The sequence below is a fragment of the Lithobates pipiens genome, unplaced genomic scaffold (genome assembly GCF_037356315.1).
Source record: "Lithobates pipiens isolate NorthernLeopardFrog02 unplaced genomic scaffold, aLitPip1_a1.2 Scaffold_10, whole genome shotgun sequence".
NCBI classification, from domain to species: domain Eukaryota; kingdom Metazoa; phylum Chordata; class Amphibia; order Anura; family Ranidae; genus Lithobates; species Lithobates pipiens.
Window position 1 is genome coordinate 120,719,420 of NW_027507686.1, and position 17,413 is coordinate 120,736,832.

The following is a 17,413-nucleotide window of genomic DNA, read 5'->3' on the forward strand; positions in this document are numbered from 1 at the left end:
CCACATACAATGTTGTAATGTTTTTATTATTGTAGCACTTTGTATACATGTTGAATATTTTTCTATAAACCTTTAAAATTGGTATTTGTGTAAATATAGCCTGTCAGTGCTCAAACCATATGCCACACACTGCATCAAATTGGTCTGCATGGCTTTAGTCCCAGAAGTAAGCCTCTTCTAAAAATGATGCACAAGAAAGCTGGTCAGCAGAGGGAAGCATGAAGTGCTCTGGAATTTCCTGGTAGAGGGCTGCACCGACTTTGGACTTGATAAAACACAGTGGACCAACACCAGCAAATGACATGGCTCCCCAAATCATCACCGATTGTGGAAACTTCATGCTGGACCTCATGCAACTTGGATTCTGTGCCTCTCCACTCTTCCTATAGACCAGTGATGGCGAACCTTGGCACCCCAGATGTTTTGGAACTACATTTCCCATGATGCTCAATTACACTGCAGAGTGCAGGAGCATCATGGGAAATGTAGTTTCAAAACATCTGGGGTGCCAAGGTTCCCCATCACTGCTATAGACTGTGGGACCTCGATTTCCAAAAGAAATGCTAAATTTTTCACAGTCCGTGATGATTTGGGGAACCATGTCATCCGATGGTGTTGGTCCACTGTGTTTTAACAAGTCCAGAGTCAGCACAGCCATCTACCAGGAAATTCTAGAGCACTTCATGCTTCCCTGTGCTGACCAGCTTTATGGAGATGCGGATTTCATTTTCCAGCAGGACTTGGCCCCTGTCCACACTACCAAAAGTAATAAGACCTGGTTTAACCACTTAAAAACCGCTGCATGTAGATATACGTCGGCAGAATGGCATGTACGGGCACAACCCATACGTGCTTGCCTTCCAGCGGGTGAGGGGTCCGATCAGACCCCCTCCCGCTGGCTGCGGTGGTCCGTTTTCGCTTCAGGAGCAACCCGGGATGAGGGGATGGCTGTTGGTTTCTGGCCATCCCCTCTCGATAGCTCCTGGTGAATGAGAAGCTTCCCCTGCCTGTGTAGTGTAAACAGAGGCAGGGAGGAAGTGATATATTTTTGACCGGACTGCGAGGAGAGGACATAGTAAGTGCACCAATCACTACACTGACACGTATGTACACAAATCACCGCCCCCCCCCCCCCCCTCCCAGTCACAGGGTCATTTATTTACTGATCACTGCATTTAGTGTCAGTAAAAAAAGTGTCAGGGCAGTTAGTGTTAGGTCCAGGGTAGCCCCCTCCCCCCCAATAAAGGTTTAACCCCCTGATTGCCCTAGAGTTAACCCTTTCACCCCCTTTTGCCAGTGTCACTAAGCGATCGTTTTTCTGATCGCTGCATTAGTGTCACTGGTGCCGCTAGGTAGCTAGTTATTTTTTAGGTTCACCGCCAGGTTTTTATAGCGTTAGGTACCCCCATATACTACCTAATAAAGATTTTAACCCCCTGATTGCCCCTAAAGTTAACCCTTTCACCAGCGATCACCGTATAAGTGTCACTGGTGACGCTGATTAACCAGTTAGTTAAAAAAAAAAAAAATTTTGTAATATTCCCACAACTTGTGGCAAAATATAAAATATTTCATGGACTCAACATGTCTCTCAGTAAATAGCTTGGGGCGTCTACTTTCCAAAATGGGGTCATTTGGGGGGGGGGGGTTGTGCTATTTTGGCATTGTATGGCCTTCGAAACTGGGGAGTGAAATCAAAAATTTGTACCCTTAGAAATCCTGGCTGGTTTTCGGGGTGCCGTACGCGGCTAGGCTCCCAAAAAGTCCCACATGTGGTATCCCCGTCGTACTCAGGAGAAGCAGCAGAATATATTTTGGGGTGCGATTCCACATATAACTATGGCATGTGTGAGCAATATATCATTTAGTGACAACTTTTTGTAAACTTTTTTTTTTGTGTGTGTGTTATTATTCAATCACTTGGGACAAAAAAATAAAAAAAAAATATTCAATGTGCTCAACATGCCCCTCAGCAATTTCCTTGGGGGTGTCTACTTTCCAAAATGGGGTCATTTGGGGGGGGGGGGGGGAGGTTTGTACTGCCCTGCCATTTTAGCACCTCAAGAAATGAGATAGGCAGTCATAAATTAAAAGCTGTGTAAATTCCAGGAAATGTACTCTAGTTTGCAGACGCTATAACCTTTGCGCAAACCAATAAATATACGCTTGACATTTTTTTTTTTTTTTTTTTTTTTTTACTAAAGACATGTGGCTGAATACATTTTGGCCTAAATGTATGACTAAAATTTTGTTTATTCGATTTTTCTTATAACAAAAAAGTAGAAAATCTTTTTTTTTTCTTCAAAATTTTCAGTCTTTCCTTTTATATCGTAAAAAAATTAAAATCGCAGAGGCAATCAAAAACCATCAAAAGAAAGCTCCATTTGTGGGAAGAAAAGGACGCAAATTTTGTTTGGGTACAACATTGCATGACCGCGCAATTACCTGTTAAAACAGTGCAGTGCGAAATTGCAAAAAGACCTCTGGTCCTTAGGCTAACAATTGGTCCGGGGCTTAAGTGGTTAATGATCATGGTATCACTGTGCTTGATTGGCCAGCAAACTCGCCTGACCTAAACTTCAGAGAAACTGTGGGTACTGTCAAGAGGAAGATGAGTGACAATGCAGCCGAGCTGATATATTTTTTTTCTCTCCCTCACATCCATCATACATATAAATAATGAATATGGATAAACTTCTACTTTAAATAGAATTGTAAAGCCTTTGATTACCTCCAGTCTATCAGCCTCCAGCTTCTCTGGGTTCAGATTTTCCCTGCACAGAGCACTTGAAGTGATTGGAAACATTGGATTATTATTTTTAATAAACAAAATTTGTCATACTTACCGGCTCTGTGTAATGGTTTTGCACAGAGCAGCCCCGTTATTCCTGTTCTTGGGTCCCCTGCCAGCGTTACTGGCTCCTTCTGCCTTCAGGATGCTCCTATAGCAAGCCACAAAGTATATACAAGTACTTCTATAGCAAGGTATAAAAACCATCTGTCTTTAGACTCACTCACTTGCTTCTTCTGCCCAGGACTACATGCCCCATGATGCATTTTTCCCTCACACATTCACAAGTTCTCATGCACTTACTGACATGTATGAAAGGTGTACCGAGTTGTATTTGTGCTGCACTGTGTATCCTGATATGTATGAACTGTGTACTGCACTGTATATACTGACATGAATGGTGTACTATATTTCTGATATGTAAACAAATAATGCATTGTTTGCAGGCAAACTAAATCGGCTGACCAACTAATCGATCAAAATAGTTGACAACTATTTTGATAAATCAATAATTGATTATGCCGATTAGTTGTTTCAGCCCTATGTGTGTGTTTATTAAAAGTCAGCAACAAACTGTAGCTGCTGACTTTTAAACACAAAAATGGCTGGAGCGCCTCTTTAACCACTTGCCTACTGGGCACCTTTACCCCCTTCCAGACCAGGCCAATTTTCAGCTTTCAGTGCCATCACACTATGAACAACAATTGCACGGTCAAGCAACTGTACCCATGATATTTTTATCAGTTTATCACACACATAGAATATTCTTTTGGTGTTAATCACCACCAGGTTTTAAGTCCATGTACACCCTCCTGACAAATTAAGCCCGCACTGTAGCCATCTTTAGGCTAAAGCGTGGGCAGGAAAGGGGTTAAAGACATTATATAAGGGCTAAATTTGTGTTTGTAGTGCATGTTCGAACTGTAAAGGCTGGTTTACACCAAAAAAAAAAAAAAAAAAAAAAAAAAAAAAACCACACACATTTACACACTCCAAATCCATTCGGGATGCATTTCTGCATGTGCATTCCGATGCATTTTGGATGTGTTCCAGATGCTTTTTTGTGTTTTTTTTTTCCCACTGTACTGGGGATAGTCTTCGCTGCTACTGACGGATTCAGTAACCGGCAGAGACAACCGACAATAAAAGTGATCTGGTGGCGAATCCTCCACGGGAGACCACTTTTATTATAACCTGCCATTGAAAAAAATACCGGGGTTATGGCAGCCATCAGCTGACATGTCCCCCTGCATTACTACTGGGTTCGCAGGCCAAAGCCGCGACAATGTCACTCCCATGCATGCGCGCTGGAGCCCTTTGGTTCCGGCAACAAGCTCTGAAGTGTCGGCGCAATATGCTGATCCTTTAGAGCTCATGCGCCACTCATGTCAGCAACTGCATGCAGGGTAAATATCTCAAAACGGTGCAGGTTTAGGAGATACTCATTGTCAACACATCCAATGACGCAGCGCGCCGAGGGGCGGGGCTGTGTGATACAGCGAGCGGCTATAGCCGCCGGCTGTATCACGTGAGCGCACCCGCAGGTTCTTCTCTCCATGCGAGGGAGCTTGCATGAAAGTAAGAAGTACCTGCGGGAGGAAGCAGAGACAGCCGCCGAGGGACCCCAGAAGAGCAGGTTCGGGGCCACTCTGCAAAACGAGCTGCACAGTGGAGGCAAGTAGAAAATGTTTGCTATTTTAAAATTTTACTTTACAATCCCTTTATGGTTATACTGTCCGATGCTGGGAAAAACCTGAATGCCTTTCGACCTTTTGGGGTTATGGTCTTCATCAGAAGGTTCTTACATTTCCTTTCCACCAAATAGACTTGTTTATCCGGAGACCTCTTTAACCACTTGACAACTGGGCACTTAAACCCCCCTCCTGCCCAGACCAATTTTCAGCTTTTGGTGCTCTCACACTTTGAATGACAATTACTCAGTCATACAACACTGTACCCAAATGAATTTTTTGTCCTTTTTTTCCCTCAAATAGAGCTTTCTTTTGGTGGTATTTGATCCCCTCTGGGTTTATTATTTTTTTCGCTATGAAAAAAAAAAAAAAAAAAGACCAAAAATGTACGCATTTGTATTTGTTTCTGCGATAACATTTTGCAAATAAATTTTTCTTCATAAATTTAGGCCACAATTTATACTGCTACATATCCTTGGTAAAACTAACCCAAAATTAGTGGATATTATTTGGTCTTTGTGAAAGTTAGAGAGTCTACAAGCTGCGGTGCATACCTGATGTACTGACAGCCTCTCTCATTTCTTGCAACCCGAACAAGCCAGGAAAGTACAAATCCCCCTCAAATTACCCCTTTTTTGAAAGTAGACATTCCAAGGTATTTAGTAAGAGGAATGGTGAGGTTTTTGATGTTGTAATTTTTTCCCCACAATTCTTTGCAAAATGAAGATTTTATTTTATTTTTTTCCCACAAAATTGTCATAAGATATTTCTCTCACTTGGCATGTGTATAGCACAAATAATGCCCCAAAATAAAATCTGCTACTCCTCCTGAGTATTATGATACCACATGTGTAGGGGTTTTCCACAGCCTAGCCACAGAGAGGCCCAACATGCAGGGAGCACCATCATGTGTTCTAGGAGCATAAATTACACATCTAACTTGTTGACTACCTATTACACTTTTGAAGGCCCTGGAGCACCAGAACAATGACACGTGACACCGATGACAGATGACACTGATGACAGATGACACTAATACATGGCACTGATGACACATACGACAGATGGGACAGGTGGGCACTTTTCACTTTTATTTTTTTTCCACTAACCGCTGCATCTCTCAGCGGTTCATCGCTGTCTGTGTGAGGAGGGAGAGCCGGTGATGAGAGATGATCTCATATGTTTACATATGAGATAATCTCTCATTGGACACGCCGATCGTGCTGTAAGCGGCCGCTGTGATTGGCCATTTACAGCGATCTGTGACTGGCTGTGTCAGCACAGAACTTCTGATGCGCGCCCTCGGCGGCGCGCAGAGGGGAACTAAAACAAGGTTTTCCCAACCTCAGGACACAGTGAAGGAGGAGAATAGCGGCCAAAATCGCCATCTTTCAAGTTGTTGTCCTGACCAGATGTGGATGTTGGTGTGAGAGCGCTGTGAGAGTGAGAGTGCTCTCCCCCCCCCCCCCCCCCCCATCTTCTTTGCCCTTCCCCTCTGCTCTCACCTGGAGCAATTCCCCTCCAGGGAACCTCTGATCACAGACTTCATTAGTAATGGCATGCTGATGAGAGTGGAGATCTCCCCTCAAACATTCAGGATACCAGGTACAGAGAACTGTTCCCAGCTACCTGACAGAGGCACGCTGCTGCAACATATCTTTGGATATCAGTGCTGTGGCTGGGTGAGAAACTTCCAGTTAGTTATCTGTTGGAGAGGGGGAATGGAGGCTGTGTAGAGATAGTACAAGGATTTTTCTTTTCTTTTCCTTTCCTCCAGCCTCCCCCCACACCTTTCTTTATACTCTGGCGTGAAGCCAGAAAGCTGGACTGAGAGGAGTATATATATATATATTTTTTTTATTTTTTTTCCAAATTAAGTGGATTGCCTCCCCCTCCTTTTCGTTTCGTAGTTGTCCCAGCTGGGCTGGTCTACACTGAGCTCATTACACCGGAAACTTAATGTGCTGAAGGTGAAACACTTATATTGTTTCTTTTTGTATCAACTATCAGGCACTGAACTATCCCCATGAAACTGTGAGAGACTGCTAAGGGGTTGTTTACTGAGACAATCATATTATAATATAAACATCACAGTGAGGCTCGGTTCACACAGGGACGACACGACTTCAGGACGACTTTGTGAGGCAACTTGGAGACGACTTGAACACGACTTTTAGACACGACCTGGGGCGACTTACAAGTCGCCCCAGGCCAGGCGACCTTTGCCGTGGCCAATCAGAGAATGAGCTCTGAAGGGGGAACTCCACGCCAAATTTATGAAAAAAATTTGGCGTGGGTTCCCCCTCCGAGAGCATACCAGGCCCTTAGGTCTGGTATGGATTCCAAGGGGAACCGCTACGCTGAAAAAACGGCGTGGGGGTCCCCCCCAGATCCATACCAGACCCTTATCCGAGCACGCTACCCGTCCGACCAGGAAAGGGGGTGGGGACGAGCGGGCGCCCCCCCCTCCTGAGCCGTACCAGGCCCTCCCACCCCAAAGCACCTTGTCCCCATGTTGATGAGGACAAGGGCCTCTTCCCGACAACCCTGGCCGTTGGTTGTCAGGGTCTGCGGGCGGGGGGCTTATCGGAATCCGGGAGCCCCCTTTAATAAGGGGGCCCCCGGATACCAGCCCCCCACCCTATGTGAATGAGTATGGGGTACAATGTACCCCTACCCATTCACCTGTAAAATAAAGTACAAAAAAAAAAAAAAAAAAAAAAAAAAGAACACAACACACAAGATAAAATAGTTTATTGCACAGCTCCGGGGTCTTCCCGCCGGACTCCTCCGCTATCTTCTTCTAGCTCTTTTGCTAGCGAAGGAGCCTGGCTTTCTTCTGACTTCGGGGGTCTTGTCCCCCTCTTCGGTTCTTCTGCCGGGCCACCACGCCTTCTTATAGCTCTTTTACAGGCGGTGGCCCGGTCTTCTTCTTCTTCGTCGTCGTCGTCGTCTTCTTCTCTCCGGCAGCAATGCCAGGGACACGCTTCGCGGCGACTTATATAGGGACAAGGGGCGGGGTCATCGGTTGATGTCACATGGTGACTCCGCCCCCTTACGATGTCACAGTCCCGGAGGATGCTGGGACTGTCGCCATGTGACATCAACCGATGACCCCGCCCCTTGTCCCTATACAAGTCGCCGCGAAGCCGGAGAGAGCGTCGAGTCAACATCTCAAGACGAAGAAGACGAAGAAGACGAAGAAGACGAAGAAGACGAAGAAGACGAAGAAGACGAAGAAGACGAAGAAGACGAAGAAGACGAAGAAGACGAAGAAGACGAAGAAGACGAAGAAGACGAAGAAGACGAAGAAGACGAAGAACGGAAGGTGGCGGTGACAGAAGACCGGGCCACCGCCTGTAAAAGAGCTATAAGAAGGCGCGGTGGCCCGGCAGAAGAACCGAAGAGGGGGACAAGACCCCCGAAGTCAGAAGAAGAGGGCGGCGGCGAGGAAGAAAGCCGGGCTCCTCCGCTAGCAAAAGAGCTAGAAGAAGATAGCCGAGGAGTCTGGCGAGAAGACCCCCCGAAGACGGAAGACCCCCGGAGCTGTGCAATAAACTATTTTATCTTGTGTGTTGTGTTTTTTTTTGTACTTTATTTTACAGGTGAATGGGTAGGGGTACATTGTACCCCATACTCATTCACATAGGGTGGGGGGCCGGTATCCGGGGGCCCCCTTATTAAAGGGGGCTCCCGGATTCCGATAAGCCCCCCGCCCGCAGACCCCGACAACCAACGGCCAGGGTTGTCGGGAAGAGGCCCTTGTCCTCATCAACATGGGGACAAGGTGCTTTGGGGTGGGGGGGGCCGCATGCCCCCCTCCCCCAAGGCACCCCCCCATGTTGCGGGCACACGGCCTGGTGCGGCTCAGGAGGGCCCGCTCGTCCCCACCCCCTTTCCTGGCCGGCCGGGTAGCGTGCTCGGATAAGGGTCTGGTATGGATCTGGGGGGGGACCCCCACGCCGTTTTTTCGGCGTAGGGGGGTTCCCCTTGGAATCCATACCAGACCTAAGGGCCTGGTATGCTCTCGGAGGGGGAACCCACGCCAAATTTATTTCATAAATTTGGTGTGGAGTTCCCCCTTCAGAGCTAATAATTCTGTCAAAGTCGCCTCCGTATAGACAGAGATCCGACTTGGAGGCAACCTCCATTGAAATCAATGGATACAAGTCGCCTACAAGTCGGATTGAAGTAGTACAGGAACTTCTTTTGAAGTTGGAGCGACTTCAGTAGCGTGCATTAAGACGGCTCTCATTCACTTACATTGATTTTTAAATGTTGTCCGACATGAGGCGACTAGGGGCGACCTGAAGTCGGATCTGAGTCGCCCCTGTGTGAACCGAGCCTTAGCCAACTCGGAGGATTAACCCCTGCAATACTGGCTGATACCTGGATAATGTTTCTATCCCTAGTTGCCTGTTATTTCTGGTGCATCACCAACTGGTGGTTATAAAAAAAAAAAAAAATACTTTATTCCTAAAATACAGAACCAGCTCTATAATAGGTGTGGGAGACTGAAAGAGAGCTGGGCTATGGGACAGTTTCACACCAGAACAGCGAGGATTAACCTAAGTTTTTTTTGCAGTTTTATCTGTGTTTTGGTACCATCCTAATGAATTACATAAGCGTATAGCTGTATATTCTGAGGAAACTAGGGCTGCAACTAACGATTATTTTCATAATTGATTAGTTGGCCGATTAATCAGTTAATAACCAAAAAAGATAATTTTGCCTTTTTTTGTTGTTGGGCAGATTAAAAAAACACAAATTGCCGCAAAAACGTATTATTACATGCTTTTCTGCAGCTTCTCCATTGAAGTATATTGAACCAAAAAAACAAAATAGCACCGTTTTTTGTTAAAAAAAAAGTCCTTGTCTTTTTCAAATACACAGCAGCTGAAAAAAATCATGGATGTGAACCTGTCCCATAGGAAACCATGTAAATAAACTGTAGTGTGTTTCTGCAAAAAGCACCAAAGACACAGAGGTGTGATCCAGGCCTGAGATGTTTAGTAACATAATGGGGTTAAAAAAACTAAAATTTGTACAAAAAGAGCAAATAATCGCTACTGTAAGGGGTTCATTTTTTAATATGGGACAGTGAAAGTAATATTTACAGTAGCGATTTGCTTTTTTTGTACAATAAAGGGCTAATTTTAGTTTTTTTAACCCCATTATGTTAGTGGCCAATTAATCGATTATGAAAATAATAATCGATTAATTTCATAATCGATTAGTTGTCGATCAATCGATTAGTTGTTTCAGCCCTAACCCTCTGAGGGACTTTTTTACATTTAAATACGTGTGTACATCACTCGCACCCAGAGACCCCCAGATGCCTGAACTGCTTCCACTTGAAGAATTTTCTTAGATTGAAGTAGGATACTTTGAGACCCTGTGTCTGGCTATGCCCGGGGCATGATATAGAAGCCTTATAAGCCATAACAGTGCGGGGAAGCGCAGAGGCCAAAAAGGAAAACATTTTTTTTTTCCCCCAGCGCTGCGTTCTAACCCTGAAGGCATTGCTTACGCTTATCTTGCATATCCCTAGCGGGGACAACTATCTACAGTGTGTTGTGTGCTGATATCCCAAGTGAATTCTTGCTTAAAGGGGCTGTAAAGGTAAATGTTTTTTCACCTTAATGCATTCTATGCATTAAGGTGAAAAAACATCTGACACTGCCGGCGCCCCCAGTCCCCCCGTTTTACTTACCTGACCCCTCGAAAATCCCGCGCTCGCCCCCGCCGTCCTCTTCGCCGCTCAGCCTGGCCGCTGATTGGCTGGAGTGGATGGATTGAAAGCAGCGCAGCCATTGGCTCGCGCTGCTGTCAATCACATCCAATGACGCAGCGCGACGGGGGGCGGGGCCTTGTGATACAGCGAGCGGCTATAGCCGCCGGCTGTATCACGGGAGCGTGCCCGCAGTGCTTCTCACCAATGCGAGAGAGCTCGCATTAACGTGAGAAGCACCTGCGGGAGGAAGCTGAGACAGCCGCCGAGGGACCCCAGAAGAGCAGGTTCGGGGCCACTCTGTGCAAAACGAGCTGCACAGTGGAGGTAAGTATGACATGTTTGTTATTTTAAAAAAATAAATTTTTTTACTTTACAACCCCTTTAAATTGTTGCTATACTACCCGGACTTTTAGATCTATAGAGTGCCTGGTGGTCTCATGGGCTGAATACAGGGGATATGAGAGAGGTACAAACTGGGCTCAATCGGACTGGTGAGTGACTTTTGTATTTAAGAAAGAAAAATATCAAGCTGCAGACGAAGTGATGAGCAGGAGCTGTGGGAAAAAGTTTAATCTGCCTGCAACTTATCACAGATTGTTCTACATTGATTTACTCTTTAAAATAAGCTGAAGGAAATATTAGGGGAAGGTGGTGTAAATACACCTGGTATGGAAAACCTTGCCCACTTCAGGACTATAACAAAATAGATTTTTTTTGTAAGAAACCTTTTTTCCCCTCCTGGATGGTTACAGTTTGGAAAATATACAGGTACGCTGTTAATTGCCAATATTGAACTATTTTTTTGCGTAACTGTCGCATTTTTGTACTGGGGGGGGGGGGGGGGGGGAGTCGCAGGGAGTGCAGCCGGTTGCATAATACCCCTCCCCCCATTTTTTTTTTTTGCTCTGCCTCTCACTGGAGAAGTGGTGCTGGTTCAGCACCCGTTTACTAAGGCTGCTTTCACACTGGGGCGGTATTCAGGCGTTACAGCGCTAAAAATAGCGCCTGTGTAACGCCTGAAAAAAACCGGCCCCTTTAACTCCAGTGTGAAAGCCGGAGGGCTTTCACATTGGAGCGATGCGCTGGCAGGACGGTGAAAAAAGTCCTGCTAGCCGCATCTTTGCAGCGGTGAAGGAGCGGTGTATTCACCGCTCCTACCCATTGAAATCAATGGGACACCGCGGCAATACCGCCGGCAAAGCGCCGCTGCAGCGGCGCTTTGCGGGTGGGTTTAACCCCTTTTCGGCCGCTAGCGGGGGTTAAAACCACCCCGCTAGCGCCCGCACACCGCCGCTAAAACGACGGTAAATCGCCGCTAAAAATAGCGGCGCTTTACCGCCGACGCTGCTCCCGCCCCAGTGTGAAAGCAGCCTAAGTGTAAGCAATATGACCAGAAAAAGGGGAGAAGATCAGTCACATCAGGAAAATGCCGGGTCACAAACAGCACGTCCGTTAATAGAAAAGGAAAGGGGAGGCCAGAGGGCAGCAGCCACAGCAGCTAAACTTGAAAGGTTTGCCCATACCCCTGGAAAATTCTCCTAATAAAGGGCCTCAGCAACAGCCAACAGTAAAAGCTCAATTAGCTCAAGACAGAAAGAGTCAAGGCAAAGTGCAGGGCCAGAAAAGTTTGTCACTAACGGGAACAAAAATGGCAGGCAATAATAAGACAGTAGATGGGAGCTCAGAGCCTATGGTTGAACCCAACTCTCATACCCCTGTAGTAGAACAAGAGGAACTGTCACTAAAGGATATATTTACCGCCATTAATGAATGTAAGAGCTCATTGAACGGTTTATGTGAACAAATTGGGGGAATTAAGGAGGAATTACTTTCGCTTGGTCAAAAATTGCAGAAAACCACAGAAAGGACTACGGCCCTAGAGGAAAGATTGAGTTCAATGGAAGATGACTTTGTCCCTCTCAAACAGGAAATTAGATTAATACGAGAACAAATGTCTCTCCAGACTTTAAAATTGGATGAAATGGAAAATAGGGCACGCAGGAGCAATGTTCGGGTGGTGGGACTACCTGAGGGAAGTGAAGGACTTCACCCTGTGGGGTTTCTGGAGAAATGGATTAAAGGAGGAGTTTGGGGAGACCAGTTTTTCGCCTCTGTTCGCTATAGCGAGAGCTCATAGAGTTCCAGCTAGAGCTCCGTTAACTGATGGACACCCCCGATCAATGCTCTTAAAGTTTTTTTAATTATAAGGATAAAGAAATTCTTCTGAGAAAAGCCAGGGAGAAGGAGAATTTTTTTTTCAAAAGTGTCAGGATCTCATTTTATTCAGACTACTCCCCAATGCTACAAAAACGCAGAGAAGAGTTTACAGGGATCAAACGCTCTCTGCAGAAAATCATGTATGCCCTACTGTACCCAGCTTGTCTGAGGACAAGGGCATTGGGAGGGACACACATTTTTGATACAGTAGCTGAGGCAACAAGATGGCTTGAGGAGAATAAGAAGAATCTACAGGATGAAGAACTGTAGAAATATGATTGGACTTTAGGTTTAATCTAATGGGGAGGGGGAGACATATGTGTGGATATTATAATGTATGGGGCAGGCAATGTGCCAGCCAAGTTGTTGTTTTGGTTGTATTTGTGGGGGGGGGGGGGGGTAAGAACAAGTATAATTTAAGAATGGTATGGAATACACTGTCTAAGGAGTTGGATGAGGGGTTAGTTTGGAGAAAGGTCACGCATGAAACCTTTGGGGGGAGCCAAGGTAGGCAATGGGATGGGGGGGTAGTGGGTAATGGGGGCAGGGGGTGGGAAGCAGGGAAGGTACTTTAACCACATTAAAATCAGTACACAGGGATTGTCACGTGTATAGGGTAAAAATAGTTTTTTTCTTATGAATTACGAAATGGGATTGGTATAATAATTCAATTGGTTGGTCATTTATGGGGGCAAGATGTTCAGTTTTTTGGAGAAAGGGTCTTAAGTGAACATAATTTGTTATTAATGGAAATGGTTTGCCTCCCAAGTTCTGGTGGCTATAGTCTGGTAGGCCAGGAACCTAATAGAACCTCTGTCAACACAATTTAGTAGTTTGAATATAGTCTCCTGGAATATCAGGGGGCTTGGGAACCCAGTTAAGAAAATGTCTGTCTTCTCAATTATGGACTTAACCAAGCAGATTTATTATGTCTACAGAAGACACATTTGACAAAAGACACTATGGGGGGACTCTACAGCAGGGGTCTCAAACTGGTGGCCCTCCAGCTGTTGTGAAACTACAAGTCCCATCATGCCTCTGCCTGTGGGAGTAATGCTTGTAACTGTCAGCCTTGCAATGCCTCATGGGACTTGTAGTTTCGCAACAGCTGGAGGGCCGCAAGTTTGAGACCCCTGCTCTACAGAAGGGCTCGACAAACCCCAGGCGCCAGGTCGCCAATGCAACCAGAAAATCGCAACCTGGCGCCTAAGCTGCCACCAGCCCAATCACTATCGATGCCCCAGACATGCAGCGCATGAACACTGACTGCTGTCCTCCTCCCTCCTCCACACTCCTCCACAAGTGTGTGAAACTGACAAGCAATGGAGAGAGGAGGATCTGTCAGATTTCAGCCTGATGTCTGGGTGGGCGGGACCCGGCAGCTATCAAACACCAGCCAATGGGATCTTTTCTTAAGCAGCCCAATCGTTGGCTGGTGTTCGATAGCCGCTGAGTCCCGCCCACCCCGACATCAGACTGAAATCTGACATATCCACCTCTCTGTTACTTGTCAGTTTCACACCCCGGCTGGGTTCTGCCCACCCCGACATTGAGCTCAATTCTGACAGCTCCTCTGTTACATTTCAGTAACAGAGTGCTCCGTGTGAAACCTGCCAGTGCCACCTGCCAGTGCCAACCAGTGCCACCTGCAATCAGTACCACCTGCCACCGGCAAACAGTGCCACCACCAATCAGTGCCACCTGCCAGTGCCAACCAGTGCCACCTCCAACCACCAACCAGTGCCACCTGCCAGCGCCAACCAGTGCCACCTGCCAATCAGTGCCACCTGCTAGTGCCAACCAGTGCCACCGCCAATCAATACCACCTGCAACCAACCAGTGCCACCGCCAATTAGTGCCCCCTGCCAGTGCCACCGTCAGTCAGTGCCACCTGCCAATGCCGAATGTCACCGCCAATCAGTGCCACCACCAACCATTGCCACCTGCCAGTGCCAACCAGAGCCACCTGTCAACACCAACCAGTGCCACCTGCCAGTGCCAACTAGTGCCACCGCCAACCAAGGCCACCTGCCATCACCAATCAGGGCCACCTGCCAGTTCCAACCAGTGTCACCTGCCAATGCCATCTGGCAGTTCCACGTGCCTGCCAGTGGCAACCAGTGCCACCTGCCAGTGCCAGCCAGTTCCATCTGTTGCCAGCCTTACTCTTTCTGGTAAGCCCATAACCCTGATGCAACAGCGTTTCAATGGAGTTATTGACTGGGTGCTCCATTGTGAGTTAGGGATAGGGGGTGAAAATGAGTGGCCTTACCCCAGGAGCTGAAAAAAAAACTGGCTCCTAACTTTTTTAACTGGCTCCTAAATTCAAAGCAAATTTGTCAACCCCTGGATTAGGTAATGGAAGTGACGTTCCGTCAGCTGCGTGCGCGGCCATCGCTACCAGGTTTGCTCATCTGACTGAACTTCTGCAGTCAGAAGGTAGCAGGCATCTTAGTACGCACAGCTACAGTAAGTCTTGAATTTCAGAGTAATTTTAGCAATAAAGTGAGCGTATATAAATATAGTAATTGACATGTGTGATTTCGAAAGGCTAAAAGGTTTAGCGCTGAGCAGTGCTGGGTGTACAAACATGACCTCTGCCACCTTCCTACTGCTGGCATCAAGCTTCTTTCAAATATACACATCCAAACAGCATCACAGATGTCAACATACTATATTTACTTATATCCACTCACTTTATTGCTAAAATTACTCTGAAATTCAAGATGTAGCTGGGTGTAGTAATATGTCTGCTACTGCCTTCTTCTGACTGTAGGTGTTCTGTCAGATTACCACCCCTGGTAGCGATGGTTGAATGCACAGCTGACGGAAAAAACATCACCTAATCTGACGGGTCGCTGATTCGGAAATAATAATAATAAAAAAATAAAAATAATTAAAAAAAACACAACACACACACACACACACGACAAATATTGGAAGCAGATTGAATAGACAGTTTGCGCCCTTTCACACTGTGCCACAGGGACTTCGGTGGTAAAGTGGCGCTATTTTTAGTGCCGCTTTACTGACGTTTTAGCAGCAGTATTCGGTCACTAGCGGGGTAGTTTTACCCCCCGCAAGCAGCCAAGAAAAGGTTAAAACAACCGCAAAGCGATGCTGCAGAAGCGCCTTGCCGGCGGTATAGCTGCGCTGCTGAATTTAATAGGCAAGAGCGGTGTATACATCGCTTCACAGATGCTGCTAGCAGGACTTTTTTTACCGTCCTTGCGCACCTCTCCAATGTGAAATCTCTCGGGACTTTCTCATTGGAAACAGCAGCGGCTGTTTCAGGGCACTTTGCAGGCGCTATGTTTAGCATTGTAGCACCTGCAAAGCACCCCAGTGTGAAAGGGGTCTTAAGGTAAAAACTTTGGGATTTCAGATCTTAGTAAATCTAAATACAAAGGATAGTCTGCTAAACGCTTTACACACATAAGCAAAAAATAAATAAAAAATTACATCAGAAATTTCTAAAGTTCAATGAAAATAACGATCATGGGATTCAAGAATCAACGGAAACGGACTTAACTCATTAACAAACCAGATACAGGAAATACGAAGAGGCGCACGAGTCTCTATCACGCTGCCAGGTGATCTCCATTCATTGTATGCTAGACCGTCGCTCACATCATTTCACATGAACAAAAACACATATACGTTCTTACAGTACTTACACGAGAACTTCTAAAACACAACTCCTGCTTCTAATCTCCTGTGCGATGCTACAATAGAGTTCACTAACAGAGGAGAGGAACGGAGGAAGCACGTGACTAGGTCACATGACCGAGGATAACCACTACATCACGACTTTTCTGGCTTGGTAGCGGCTAGTATTCATCCACTAAGGGACGTTGGAAGTGATGTTTGTGGAGAGAAGAGGAAATGGGCGGAGTATACACGGTGTGAACTGGGAGTCCCGGAAAACGTCAGGCAATGAGTGCATGTTCCTACAAAACACTTATGTAGAGCCTTCCTTTCACACCACACCGCCGATAGCGTGGGCGGTAAAACGCCGCTATTTTTAGCGGCGTTTTACCGCCGGATTTGCGGCGCATTTCGGCCGCTAGCGGGGCGCTTTTACCCCCGCTACAGGCCGCGAAAGGGTTAAAACCGCCGGCAATACGCCGCAATAGCGGCGTTTTGCCGGCGGTATTACAGCGCTGCCCCATTGATTTCAATGGGGAGGAGCGGTAAACACACCGCTCCAAAGAAGCTGCTGGCAGGACTTTTTTCTGACGTCCTGCCAGCGCACCTCTGTAGTGTGAAAGCCCTCTGGGCTTTCATACTACACACAATGGTGCAGCTTCTTTAGGGCGTTTTGCAGGCGCTATTTCTAACGCTATAGCGCCTGCAAAATGCCCTGGTGTGAAAGGGGTCTTAGACCCCTTTCACACCACACCGCCCTTTGCGACGGCGGTAAAACGCCGCTATTTTTAGCAGCGTTTTACCGCCGGATTTGCGGCGCATTTCGGCCGCTAGCGGGGCGCTTTTACCCCCGCTAGTGGCCGCGAAAGGGTTAAAACCGCCGGCAATACGCCGCAATAGTGGCGTTTTGCCGGCGGCATTACAGCGCTGCCCCATTGATTTCAATGGGGAGCAGCGGTGGAGGAGCGGTACACACACCGCTCCAAAGAAGCTGCTGGCAGGACTTTTTTCTGACGTCCTGCCAGCGCACCGCTGTAGTGTGAAAGCCCTCGGGGCTTTCACACTACACACAATGGTGCAGCTTCTTTAGGGCGGATTGCAGGCGCTATTTCTAACACTATAGCGCCTGCAAAACGCCCTGGTGTGAAAGGGGTGTATGTGTCCTGATCTAGGGATGCAGGGAAAAGAGATGGGTGACGCTCGGGTGCACTCTCAGTCCTAGGGGCACAGTGTAAGGGGAGATGGGTGATACTTGAGTGCTCTGTCAGTACTGCTGAATGACATAGAGGGGCTAGGACTCCTTGCATTTCGACTTGTGCTGCCGTGCTCCAA

The 17,413-nt window shown here is 46.8% G+C and overlaps 1 protein-coding gene across 2 annotated transcripts in view; it reads right to left on the reverse strand.

Moving 5' to 3' along the window:
- Positions 1-16,278, reverse strand: part of MEN1 (menin 1) — a 400,397-nt gene extending 384,119 nt beyond the window's left edge. Inside the window, exons 1-2 of one of the 2 annotated variants that reach the window (XM_077457794.1) lie at positions 16,111-16,278; positions 2,847-2,942 (exon numbers count right to left, since the gene is read on the reverse strand). The gene's annotated coding sequence lies outside the window, so the exon portion shown is untranslated. The remainder of the gene's footprint in view (positions 1-2,846; positions 2,943-16,110) is intronic. The other variant, XM_077457784.1, reaches the window with a different exon arrangement.
- Between the last annotated feature and the right edge of the window lie 1,135 nt (positions 16,279-17,413).